The 13668-nt window shown below is 43.9% G+C and overlaps 1 protein-coding gene across 2 annotated transcripts in view; it reads left to right on the top strand.

Annotated features, from left to right (window-relative positions):
• Positions 1-13668, top strand: part of LOC120831139 (single-stranded DNA-binding protein 2) — a 42363-nt gene that overhangs the window by 3191 nt on the left and 25504 nt on the right. The window lies entirely within an intron of this gene.

The following is a 13668-nucleotide window of genomic DNA, read 5'->3' as shown; positions in this document are numbered from 1 at the left end:
GAGTTACTGTTTTTTTTTTCTAACTGCCGGTAACGTAGTTTTGCATTTCGCGGGACCCTGCGTGGCTTTTATACACAGCAAAAAAAATAAATCCAAGCGGTTCTGGCTCGTAGTGGACGGCCGAGTCCACGTCGCGAGGTGTGTCGCGCGTGCGGCGCCGCGCTCCTCGGGTCCACGCGCCGCCACACAGACGTGACAGGCGCACGCTCGATCCGGCCTTCCCACTTGTTTTCAATAGTTGCTCATATAGAAAAAGCTATTTAAAAACAAACAAAAAAAACCTTATGGTAATAGTTACACATGGTTGTGCTCAGCCTTTTTTGTACATTAATAGAGTAGAGAACAGAGTTGCACCCATTCATGGAACTAATTAGGCTTTCCACCCCATTAAGTCAGTTTAGAGGTGGACAGGTCAGTGTGAGTGGAGTACAGACTGTACTCAATTCTATTTGAACTGTACTGTACAGTTTAAACAGAGTTGTCAGATTGTTTTTTATTTAAACCATCATTATTATTAACAACCATCTGCCTACTTTCTGCTACTTTGTATCAAATGCAATGTGTGAAATGTGAAAAACTAACGTTGAGTATAACAGAGAGCGCTTAAAGGTCGAAGGCTGTTCAGTTGCATTGAGACCCGGCTTTTGGGTTCTCTTTTGGATGCCCAGGGTGACAAAGTCAGTGAGTAGGGAACATGTCAGAACCCACAGTGAAGGAGGAAGTGTTTACATGTGTGGAACCGTGAGTGATAAGAGATATTCAGAGAGGGACGAGTTCTGGTGTGTTATATAGCAATACATTGCATTCAAGTTGTATTTTTCATCTGTTGCGAGTCATTTGGGGTTATTTGTCTTAATATTGTGTCCACAGACTACTTGTTCTGTCTCTTGAATCTAGTTCACTTGTGTTTTTCAACGGTGTAAGCGAGTGTTCGGCTCCGTCCCTCGAGCCCCATCCTTTTATCCCCCAAAGAAAAGGATTGGACTGAGTAGTGATGCGTGTGTTTGCGTGTAATCATGTCGGCTACTGGATGTGACAAACCTTTCTGTTTGGGAACACATGCTGATATTTGCTCTGTAAGTGTTACTCAGAGGTCCCCTGAGAGTTTGGGCCGCTCCGTTCGCTCGTGATGGAGAGACTTCAGCTCACATTGTAAACATGCTGTGTTGACCTGAGCTTTAAGTGGGTTTTGTGCTTTGTTTAAAGGATGTGCCTGACATGGTAATACACGAGTAAAGACCTGCTTTTTAGGAGCTGATGTTTTATTGAGCATCAGTCTAACATTTCTGCCACAAATGTGTGTGTTTGCTAAATGAACCATCATAAAGTGTGCTGATTATTTTGAAGATGAATCTTTGTTCTTCATCCAAACAGGCGGGTAAACTTTTAGATCTCCCTGTCTGGCATCACATTTAATGTAGACTTCATGTCCTTTTCATTTTGAGGCGAGAAGGGGGGGTTCAAGGGTGGGGGGGGGGGGGTTATTATTGCCAAGACCACCACAAAAGAAAGGACTGGATGACAAGAAACCCCCCCAGATGAAAAGGCCGCGAATGGCAGCGTTTCATTAGTCTTTTAACGACTAGCCTTGTTTGTCAGTTGTGCATCAGAGAAGCAGAGCTGCAGCCCGGTGACGCCGAGTCTCCAGTTGTTTTCATTTCTGCAGCGCAGCCGGGATCAAAGCGGCCGAGGGCAACAACAGATTGAGGGAAAGACGTAGGAGGGGGAACAGAGCCGGACTGAGGGAATTTGCCCGATCATTATTTTCCAGTGTTGTCGTATTGACCTCAGGATGGTCCCCCGCAGACACCCGGACTCTGAAGTAACTCAAAACTGACCTCTGTGAAACGCCTCACTGTGATAAGAATCCGATTTGTACGGTGGGTTCTCGCTTCGGATGATTTGGGGATCACACTTTTTGTTCTGCCTCAGCAGGTCACATATTTCCAAATGTTCATGTGGTGTGTTTGCAGTTTGTATACTTAGCGGGATGGAAATCACAAAATGCATCATATCACATTAAAGCCTGTGTAAAGATGTTGAATCAGGTTGAAATGATATAAGGGAAGCTTCATCTTCGCTCTCACTAAAAGTCTTTCTGCGTGTCAGTGTACTACTTTGTTCATAAGTTCATAAAGAAAAGGTATTCTACATTCTCAAAATGTTACTAACAATGTGATTAGTCAGCATTGTCCACAATTGTTGAATACACATGTCTATTTTCTCTGGTTGTTTTATAGAAAAATGTCACTGACGGGAATTAGCCTAGAAGAGAAAATTATTTTCCCATCTAACTGACATTTCTGCAGATTTTATTTCCATTATTGCTTACATTATTTGATAAGAAAACACTGACTTCATAAAATGGTACACATATATTTAATGAAGTACATTAAAGCTTCTATCTCTTATTGCTTTTCTTTATTTAATAGGTATCCTTCATGAATGTGATTTGCAGACAAAGTGCAGCAGATGAATAAGAGTATTATGTTTTAAATCATCACATCATGCCATAGACCGTTCAAGTTGGCTTTGCCACAGTTGTGAGATGTCTACTTCTGCAAAGTGCATCAGCACATTTGATCCTCAAAGGTGAACGGTAGTTTGTTTGAGCTTGTAAAACCCAACAGAAACTATTTCCATGATCAAGCACCAATAGTTTTAATTTGGACCAATTAGGAGAGCGGTTCCAGTCACAAGCAGTGTGTGTTATAACGAGTAACAGAGACATCTGAAAAGAATTCAGTCTGGACATCTAGACACAATAAATATATATATATATATATATATACATACTACCACATATTGTGTGTGTTGTTTGATATAATTTGTTTAATCCTCTCCAACCGGCTCTCCTCTCCTCGTTGGCTCTACCTGTGTTACGGTCTCCACTCGATCCTGATTCAGAGTGACAGAACCCGACCACTGACTGTGTACTGCAGGTGTTCCAACCAGCGTAGGCTTCAGTCGCTGGCCGTTAGAGGACACATTCCACATAGTTCTGGTATTGTGTCCCTAAGTTGCTTTGCAGCGCACAGAAAAAGTTCCCTTTTCTCACTTCTATGAATGTAATGAATCCTGAAATGTGAAAACGTTAACAACAAACACAGAGGCTTGTAAATCTTCTTTCGCTGACGTAGCTGGTTTAGTGTATTTTCCCCTAGAGAGTAGTCCTTAGGTTTTATGTTTTGTTTTTTTACCAGACTAATAAACACCGACTGTAAAGTCACACATGTGAAAAGTCCAACTAAATGTTGTTCAGCCTCTTCAACCATAAACCTGGTGCAGGCGTAATCATTTCAAGTGCTGTAAGGATCATCATTCTGCACACAAAGCTGCACACACACACACACACACACACTGCAACTAAGACACCTCAGAATCCTGCCAGCGAGCTGCCAATGCAGCATTGCGCAGACCGAGTCAAAGCATTGCATGCTGGGAGTGTTGATCCCACAGAAGCAATTCCGCCTGCCACTCTGGCTCTGACAGTGAGTCGCGTTACAGGAGGACTACATAGAAATGGAGTGTCTCACACACACACACACACTCACACACACACGTAGTGTATGCTCACAATGCCACGATGCATCAACTTTGCATTATTTTCTCAATGCCAGCTGCCGCCGTATAAATGTAATTGATAAGTTTTATGTTTGTTTGCTACGTCTCAGTGTCCTTGAAGAAAGATGGATGCCCACTTACTTATTAGCTGAAAGATCATTTGTTTGAGCATAAATATAATAATATTGGGGATGAACGTTTCACTTGTTAGCCTGTTGAAGCTGAGTGTAGAGAATACAACTCCGTTTAAAATTCAACAAAGGTTCAACAGTTAGGAGGATACAAAGAGAATGGCCGAGTGAAATAAAGATCTATGGAAAGAGAGAGTTCAGCGTCCAGGTCAGACGAGGTCAGGTCCATAATGGCTCTGTGGCAGACCTCCGGGTCACTTACATTGGTAAGCAGCCACACCTGGTTGTGGCGAGCCCCTCGATCCAAACATGACGGTGGGAGAAAGCTTCATCGAAGTGGACGGAGGACTCTCAAAGTGTGTGATGACGCGTGCTCTGGTCGACACTGAGCACGCTGGATGTGTGTGCGTCTGCAGGCCCGTCCGCCGTGCGCTCCATCCCTCAAAAATCAACCTCCGTCTGTCTGACATGCTGCCCGTGTGAACGTGAACTACGACGTGCGGTGATCGTTACTCTGCTAATTGCCTTTCTCGTGGGGGTTTTGTGAACCATTGCGAGAAAACAGAGGACTGTCACCGCTCTCTGTCGTTGTCTCTCAGCAACGTCTGCGGTCAGCGACAGATATCGACTTAAAACTGCAGCCGATGTATTTAATCTGCAGAGCGTTTTAGATGAGCATCACTCAGCGGTTACAAGAACACCAGAGCTGTGATATGTTTTCTTTTTTTCTCTAGGTATACTGAGCTCTCTTCAAACCAGAGTGATGGTGACAGTTTGACAAGGCCCTGATAGGAAACCCTTTTTAACCCGCTGAACATATAGCGGCTGTTACAAGTCCTCTTTTATCTGATGGCATCGCGTCTCTCTCTCATCCTCGCTGCCGGAGATGTTACTTGCAACAGAAGTGCTATCAAAGCAGCGGCCTCTTATTGAGCAGTGTGTGAGGCGGGGGGGCGTGGGGGGGGTGACTGCATCTGATCGACGCATGACGTGTCAATCAACAGAGAGGACCCCGTGGCAGGCATTCTCACGGGACGCCTTAGGGTTCTTGAGAAGGATGGAGGTGACAAAAGGACCTCCGCCGGCATCAGAGAGGAGGATGAGAGGCTTCCAGAGAGTCTGTTATCACTCCCTCTTTAAAGGACAGAGGGCAGGTTGTGTACCCGAATTCAATCTTCAATCGGGGACGCGCCATCACATCACATTTTCCCTTTTCTGCAGTTGCCGTCTCTTCTTGGATCCCATTCCTCTTCTCGGCAATAGTTCCGGTGGATTAGGTTCGTCTGTGGGGGAAAGAGACGTTGACATTTCGGGGCGAGCAGGATCCAGATGAGTGACGTGTGGACGAGTGAGACATGAAGCACATTTCCTCCCGCGCTTTGCTGACCGTGACTGTAAACTGTGATCCACGCCGTCACTCTTTGTTCATTTTGTTCGTGGTCGCACTTGTGGTTTTGTTAGGAGGCCCTCTTTTTTTGTTTTGTTTTTTCGCCCGTGGCGACACCAAATAGGCACAGCTCTGCTCAACACGGCGGGGACGCTCCCTCAGAGCACTTCCTGTAACCTGAGAGGCCCGGACGAGAGTAAATGCTGTCGCTGGAAACAGCACTTACCGCCCGCCGTGGGGCCCCGTTGAGAAGGCCACATATTCACCCACATTTATTTACTTTAGCAGCATACGTGTGCATAATAGTCATCTTTTTCCTCTCTCTTTTTGTGTCACACACACTCTTGCTGTGCTCGGCGGTGCGGCTGCGTTTGTGCCGTATAGTGCGACTGCAAATGCAGCCGTGCCTCTCCTGCCCGCCGAGCGCAGTGGAGGCTGGTTGGAGGCCTCTCTGCTGATATTCCTCCATCATTGATATGCAAGCTGCGTCGCACAGGCGCTAGCGCAAGGTTAAGCAAGCGTGACGGCCGGGCTTAGGATCTGCTTCAGACACTCTTCTCTCCTGCACACAGACACACACACACACACACACACACACACATTGTGTTCCTCTGGCCTCTCTGTGCACAGTCCTCCGTCCTTCTATCTGGGTCTCAATTGTCCCATGTCTGTTTTATGAAGTTAAGCCAGACAGTTCTTCTCCATTAATTCACCGTCCTTACATTACCAACATAGGAAAATCCATCCACTGATCCCTCTAAAGTCTGCCATGGCATTTTCTCCCATCTGAGTGCAGTATATCCTCTGCCTGGGGATTTAAATCTCTGACATTTTCTTGACTTTTTAAGGTCCACTAAATGCCATTTCTCCTCCGTAGAGAAGCAGGAAGGATGAATGAGTGACACATGGAGCACAGCAGGGCAACAGCTAACTAACACAGAATAAAGATAACTACTACTATGATTTTTATTGTTTTTGTTATTAAATAGTATTATTAATTGAAAGACATCCCAGCGCATTAGGCTGCTAATTCATACAACGTCATGTTGCAGTATGATGCACTCCGCTGAATGGTTAGTAATTTATTTATGCTTCCTCTGGAGCGTCTGTGCAGGCCTTAATAGCCTCACATTCTTCCCTAAATTGCTCTAGATTGCCTTCATCTATATCAGCGTCTTTTATCTCATCTCGGAGCTCTGTTGTTCAAAAGAACAGAGGCCCATTAGAGCCCGTAGAAAGGGATTCTAATCCCATAAGATCAGAGCATCGCGGTCCTCCCGGTCGTCTCCTTCTTGCTGGAGTCGCGGCTGGTTGTGGAATGTTGCATCGTGCGAGCCGGACGCTCTGTGGAGCAGCGGGACGGGAGCCTGCAGAGTTGTCGCATCCCTCGTACCGCATGCTGCTGTACGGGGACAGGCAGGCACGAGTGCATTGCAGCTAGGAACCCCCTCCGCCCAGACCGATGTGTGCAAGTCAGAAAAGAAAGACGATCCTAAAGTACATGAACTCAATCTACTGAAATACATGTGCACAGCAATGTGATTGTAGGAGTAATGCCTTTGCTGAACACAACAACATTGTCTACTTTTACATCATTCCTTATCTTATTTATAACGGTAGGACTGCCCAATTTTTCACGGCAATAGTCAGCTTTTTAACATTAAAAGGAAACCGTCAGTTGTTGTTGATATTTCTTTTAACATTGTTTATTTATTACACTCCAATACTCCAGCACTGCAATACCTGCATCAAGGTTACCGCGTTCATGTTTCAATGTCTTCATTGTCTTTTTTAGAATCACACTGTACTTAAATGCTCTTTATTTAAGTTCTACTTTGTAGTGCTCTAAATCAATTTTTTGAATACGTGCCAATCCGTGCAGCTGTTTGGAAAATCACCGCGACGTGTTGCATTTCACTGGTTCAAGCCTCTCAGACATGAGAGATTGCAGCACTTTACTTCACGTCGTTGTAAATGGTCTTCCAGCCTCACACCTGCCATTGTTTAGGACGTCTTGCATCCAGAGCCGGGGATTTCTGTTACGTGAACGACTGCCTCTGCATACACAGTCCATTTAACCAGACTTTAATGTAATACAGTAATTAACCTTCTATGATCACTAAGTGTTTTCATGCAACTCTTAAGTTCTCTCTGTAAACAGCAGTTTAATATTCTGGGCTTCGTGGCTTTGTTGTATTTGAAGATTTACTGTAATGACGCGTCGAGGAAGTTGAACAAGGAAAACACTCCTAAAAATCATTGCTGTTCTTTCAACTGTGAAATTAAACAAACTTCCCCTGAGAGGTGACTCAATCCAAACAAATCAAAGCCAATGAAATGGAACTCAAATTAAGAAAGCGATGGATTTACCTCTTTTAGAAAAATCCCGCTGGTGGAAACCAGCTCTGTAATGTGTAAATGACAGATTGTTATATTAAGGTCACAACTGGATTTTTGCGTCAATTAGTATGTTCGTAAACACTGAGCTATCCCTCTGTTTCTCCCTCTCTCTGATAAGCTGGCATTTCCTGTTATCTCAGCCCAGGGCATTGTTGTCTGCTCCATGAGACGAGTCTCTGCAACGCTGAGGGAAAATGGACTGTTTCACTTTGTCTGATTGTTTCTGTACGAGGCGGGAGGGGGGGGGCTTCCTTTTTATTGTGTTGTCTTTCAAGTCTCTCTAGTCGCAGATGCACTAATTTGCTTTTTTTGTGAGTGGGGGGAGTGTATCCTGCCAACGCTGTCACCAGTCCGTCTGCATAGTTTGGTGCACTTCCCCGAACGGACCGACGAGCAAACAAAACTTTGAATTATTCAATATTCTTATCCCATCATCAAGGCGCTCCTTTTAGTTTGGGGTTTTACTGCATGTGTTCCAGTGACATGATACAGGGATTCAAAGCTGGATAAGACCAGCAACATGATGACATGCATTAAGCTTTTGGAAACTGTGATGGGTGTTTTGGACTATTTTGTTGAATTTTTTGGCCCAGATTAATCAATTATCAATATGAATACCCAAAACCGATCAGATTTTTTTTTGACATCACAATATTTGCTTCGAGATCCAGCTTTTCTCTCACAATACCGATTTCAATACTTAAACTCAGGGAAGCTTTCCCTGTTTTTATGTTTTCAATGTAACACGTGGTTATAATTATCTCTCACTCACTTTCTTTAAGGTGCTACGTGGAAATATGATTTGTCATTATGGGAAAAATATGTATTTAAACTGCCTCTTCTCTTCCTTTACACTGTCTTTATGCTCAAACTATTAGATGATAGCGCATGTAGCGTGCACTCATCTGGGGTCGGGGCGGTCCTCGCAGCTCAGGGCGGAGGTTTGCAACGACAGTTTGACTTGTGGTCAGAGTTTGTTGAGCATCTGGATGTTATCAGTGTGTGACCTGTTTGTCATGTCGTTGGTTACTGAGCCGACGTTATTATTCTCTCTCGTAAAGGCTCCAGAAAGCCTATTGAGAATCCACTGTATTTGGTTTATGGGTAATTGAAGTGAAGATGAGCCCTTTGGTATCCAGTGGTTATTTACCACCATAAACCATGTATGGTTGTTTGTCAATGGTAATATAAATAAACTTTCATTGTTCCCACACATTGATCAATTAATACCTCAAACATCTTTGTTGCATCCGTATTTTTCTTTTGTTTGTGTTCACCTTGTGCTTGAGTGTCCTCGGGTTTGGGAGGAGAGGATTCTGGGATCCCTAGTTAATGAAAGGTAAACACCGAGGTGAACCAAAGAATTCAGGAGTCTCCCTCTCATTCCGGATGTAAGCTTCATTCCTGTATTTTATCCTTCTACTGGCGAAGCATTTTCTTTCGCAGGGACGAACATTTGTATGATCTTTGTAGCATTTTGTTTTCATGTCGGCCGATTGCATTTCAATGTCATCATCCCTCAAGTTTGGTTAATGCTCAGCCGCCTTGCATAATGTCAGAGAGACTTTTAATTTGTGTGGTTGGTCAAACTCTCTGAACTCTGCAGTCAGCCAGCTCTGCTCGGCCGGGCCGAGCCGCTGCTGGAGCTTTGTCAGCATGCCGATCCTCCACTATTACTGTGGAAGCGAGAGGGATAAAGACCGGGACAAACATTTGCTCGGCAAAGCAGCACGTGAGACCATCTCGGCGGAGACAAAACAGGCAAACACAAGCAGATCAACCACCAGTTTATTTGAGCACGAGTGTGTGTCTCCTCGGGCCTGCTTCCAATGTGAGATTATGACGCGTGTTTTGTTCATCTTCAAAGCTGCAGCACAACTTTAACGCTGCTCCTCCCAACTCTCAAATGTGCGCAGGTCATGTACTCTCCAGTCTCTACGCACTTTACATGAATATCTCCATTCAAGTGCTCTGCCTTTAGCAGGGGCCATTAGAGATGCCCCGGGGAATGCCTGGGTAGGGTAATGGAGAATATAGATTGAACTTGTGACCATCAGCAAAAATACCAATTAGAAATGCATCAGCAAGCAGCGAGCAATAGAGCCACAGCACGCTGACAGTTTGGGGATTGATCGAAGTATTTGACTCCGATAGTTGAAGGAGTCTAATGGAAGTCTTTGTTCAGTCACGTCAGCCTTGAATAATACATTTCAATGTTTATCGTTGTTTCCGTCTATATGTTGGTGTGAACTTGTTGTTTTATATCGTCTCACTTCATCGGGTATAATTAACAAAGCAAAACCTCCCGATGCCACGGTGACAGCTATGAGAGAAATGGTCCAATTCACTGATTGCATTTCAGCCTCCCATCCTAAGGGGCGTCCAGCTCCACTTGTGCAGGTCTGTAGCGTTGAGGTATGTGTCACCCTGTGTCACCCAGGAGTGTGACGGCAGCGTGTTCACAGTGTTTTCCTTTTCAGTTGAGCTCACAGGCTGCAGCGCTACTCCCTGACCTCACCTCGCCTCGCAGCTCCTTTCATTAATCATTTACTCTTTCCCTCCTCTCCATCTCCATCCATCGCTTTCTATGTGCCTTCCCTTCCTCTCAGCTCTCTAGTCGAGTTGTTGCTGCTAATCTTTATCTCTTTATCTCTCTGTCCATTGCTACATCTTCTACTGGTAGATTACCTTATTATCTCTGTCCTTTCCCTCGATATAAAAAAAATATGTACCTGATGCAGTTTATGGCACTTTCAAACAATGAATCCACTCGCACCGAGCTGTCTGACTCCCCCGCACAGATTATAACAACTTTCTGTTTTTGCCTTATGAAGATTCCTGGTGGATTAGTTCCCTGGAAGCTGATTCAACGTGTATGCACAGCTCATGTTGAAGATGGTCCTCACTGTACACAGGCTTCATAATCGCCGTGTGTTTTCCAAGAGTTATTTTTTTTCCTTCTGTTGTTTTTCTGAAGCCCTGCGTAGAGGATGAATTATTCAGCATCGTAATGGGTTTATATTTGTCGTTGTTTATCTTACCTCAGTGCCCCCGCCGCCCTCAGCGCTGACCTCCCACCGTCTCGCTCCCGGCTTTTCACTTGTCTGTACGTATGCAAAGCGCGGCTCCGTCTACCCGCAGAGGATGCTTCACTTTAATGAATGAAGTAAAGTCATTTGCCAAGGCTCTTAATGGCACATAAAGCCCCGCTGCTAGGCTTGATTAATCAGGGAAAGTGTTTGGCTGTCACACACAGCGCCGTCCTCAGCCGGGGCAGCGTCTTGATCACTATACTCTCTTTCATGGAGGGTCCCTGTCTTTTCCTGCCAGAGCCGTCCGGAGGCCGAGCTGCCACCGCTCTCCTCCTCCACGGGGGGGGGGGCAGGCTTCTGTTTGGTGCTTCGCTGTGGACTGGGCGGGATGATGATGATGATGTTGATGGTCCTACATCCGAGTCAAAGACCGGTGTCTGCGCTGCGTGTTGCTGTGCAGCTCTGTCTTGAGTTGGTGAATCTGTGGATGAAAAATGAGTTAACCACTATAAACAGGGTTTACTGCTACTCATGCAAGAGCCTCCACCCTCATCATGCGATTTCTATGAAGGGAATAGAATAATCTACTCATCCAGGCCACTATTAGCATATTGCTGACGTGTCTGTATTGTATTAGGTCTATGCGTCGGCCAATAATAAACCCAGCCTAGGTCAAAGTATGTGTGAGGTAACTGTGCAGTTTGTGTGTCAGAGGGCAGAGAAAAGTAGATTGTTACACCGTACAATGTTGTGGGTACAGTGTATTCTTGGTTATAATTATTTAATTAAAAGAATTAATAATCTAGGGGCATCAAGATTGCTCATTTAAATGATGCATTTATGTTGATTATTATTTGTAATATAATGGTATAAACATTTACATTTAAACATAAGATATAGAGCAGGCACTCAAATATCTAGTTGGAACATTCCAACTAGATATTTGGAATGTCACATACTGTATATTTCAGGCTTTAACAATGATTTAGGCTTAATGGCCTAACAAACCTGATGCATGTTGCTGAGTGGTATTGAAGTTGACTTTTTTACCAGGTAGTTGTTTTTGTTCTTGCGCTTGCTGCTGTCACTGGCTTCAGTCAGTCATTAATGCTACAGAGCTACGAACCATGGCGGGTCTAGAAAACAACAACAACACATGAGCTACACACTATACTACAAATGAGCTACACACTACTGCAAATGAGCTGCACACTACTGCAAATGAGCTGCACACTACTGCAGATGAGCTGCACACTAGGTAGATTCTCACTGACACTAGTATGAAAGACACATAATGGTTAATTCATTGACACATAATACATTCAAAAGGATGAGGTAAAGAAACGGCTTTTCCAAACCGTTTCTGCTATTTCAGCCAAAGGGAATTTAAAACACTCACTTGCTTTCCTCTTATTGCTTCATTGTTCTTTAAAGTGTCACTTGCTTGAAAGCAAAGTGCTATAAAGACACTCAAGCTCTCGGTGGATCCTTCATAAGTCCTTTTTACTCACTTATTCCCTGCTGTGAACACACCCACCTCAGTTTGAACCATCGTAAGCATATCCAGGAACTATTGCAGTATTTCAACCTAATTCTGGGTTAGTTTACCTTCACACAGAAAAAAATGTAAATGAATGTATAGATATAATATAATGAAATCCAGTGCGTACTCTGCAGCATAGTATGCTCAGGTGTCTTCCGTCTTTTCTCTGCTGTGTGTCGTCATGTGCTTTTCTCTCAGAGGAATCAGGTCTACTTTAGCCTGGTGGTTTTTGTAGTGGGGTTTTGTGTAAGTTTGCAGAAGGAGGTCACAGCAGGGTGCTTGGCTAACTGGGACTCTGCTCAGTGAGAATCCTCTACATTAGAATATTAAAAGTTTACAGACCTCGAGAGCCTTCATCTCGGGGCTCATCCGCTGGTGCCTTCATCCTCCTCATCTACCTTTTCTCTGTCTCTCTAATCCTCCTTCTTTACTCTCTTCTCCCACACCAGAACCTTTCATCTCTTCCCCTGCCACGCTCCCGTCACCTCTTTCTCTTTTCTTCTGTAATTCTCCTCCACGAAGAGGAGGTATGTTTTCGACTCTAGGTGTTTGTTATTATTTGTCATTAATTATTTTATCAGGTTTATCAAATTTTTGCAGAAAATGAGAAAAAAATGTCTTGCGCCTCACAATGTTTGATTTCAATGTAACATTACTATTGCAGGTGCTCAAGTAAAGACACATAATCACATCTATCTGTATGGTCATATGACACTGTAAGCCCCACTGTTCATGTTGTAGAAGCAACTGCTCTAAAACTGGATTTGATGCTGCTGTAATGAAGAGTTTTGTAATAGCAATGGATGAGATCTGACCGCTGGAGGGTTGGTGGAGAGCAAAATGAAGTTCATTCATTCATCTGGTGCCGAGAAACTGCGAATGCTAGTGTTAATTTATGTGTGTGTGTTGTGTGAATATGCCACAGTTTGCTAAGTTCTAACTTTATACGGTATCAATATCAATGTTTTGTTTACAGCTTGTTACGCTGCCTCTAAATGGCCAGAAAAATCAATTATTGCAGGTTTAAGCATGCAGGAGTCATGTCATTTGACATGCGCCATTTACCAGCGCTAAGTACATTCTTGTACATTTTACAGTGATGTATTTGTGATAAATACACAGGGTGAGACATCTTTTTCTGACCGGATCACTTTTTAACTAAGAAGACAAATTGTATTTATTACTGTGGGATAATATGTTCCCATTGCTATTGAATTTACACCCAACCTTTGAATCTAATTGGGGCAAAAAAGGCAGATTTAGAGAATTCTACTAGTGGTCATGTTAAAGGAAATGTTAAAGGACTGTGGGAGTAAGTTATTGCTGTTTATAGTAACTGACATGCGTGAAGAGGTGGCGTGTTCATCACTGGTTGACAGAGCATGTTAACAGGCATTTACAGGATTTTTTTATTTCCCAAATAATATGTGTGATTGATCTATTTCAGCACAGAAGTAGCAGGTCTTGTCAATATGTCAATTAACAGGCCCGATTCAGATCAGAAGTATAATCACTTTCCGTTCTACAGGGGTGAAATGATCTGGAGCTAATCTACGACAGGCAAATCCAATCAGTGAAGCCATTGTCTGTTTCCATCTGAATCCCTGCTGG

This window comes from Gasterosteus aculeatus, chromosome 13 (assembly GCF_964276395.1).
Source record: "Gasterosteus aculeatus chromosome 13, fGasAcu3.hap1.1, whole genome shotgun sequence".
Lineage (NCBI taxonomy): Eukaryota > Metazoa > Chordata > Actinopteri > Perciformes > Gasterosteidae > Gasterosteus > Gasterosteus aculeatus.
Note: the sequence above shows the minus strand (reverse complement) of the source record. Positions and strands in the feature narration are given on the sequence as shown.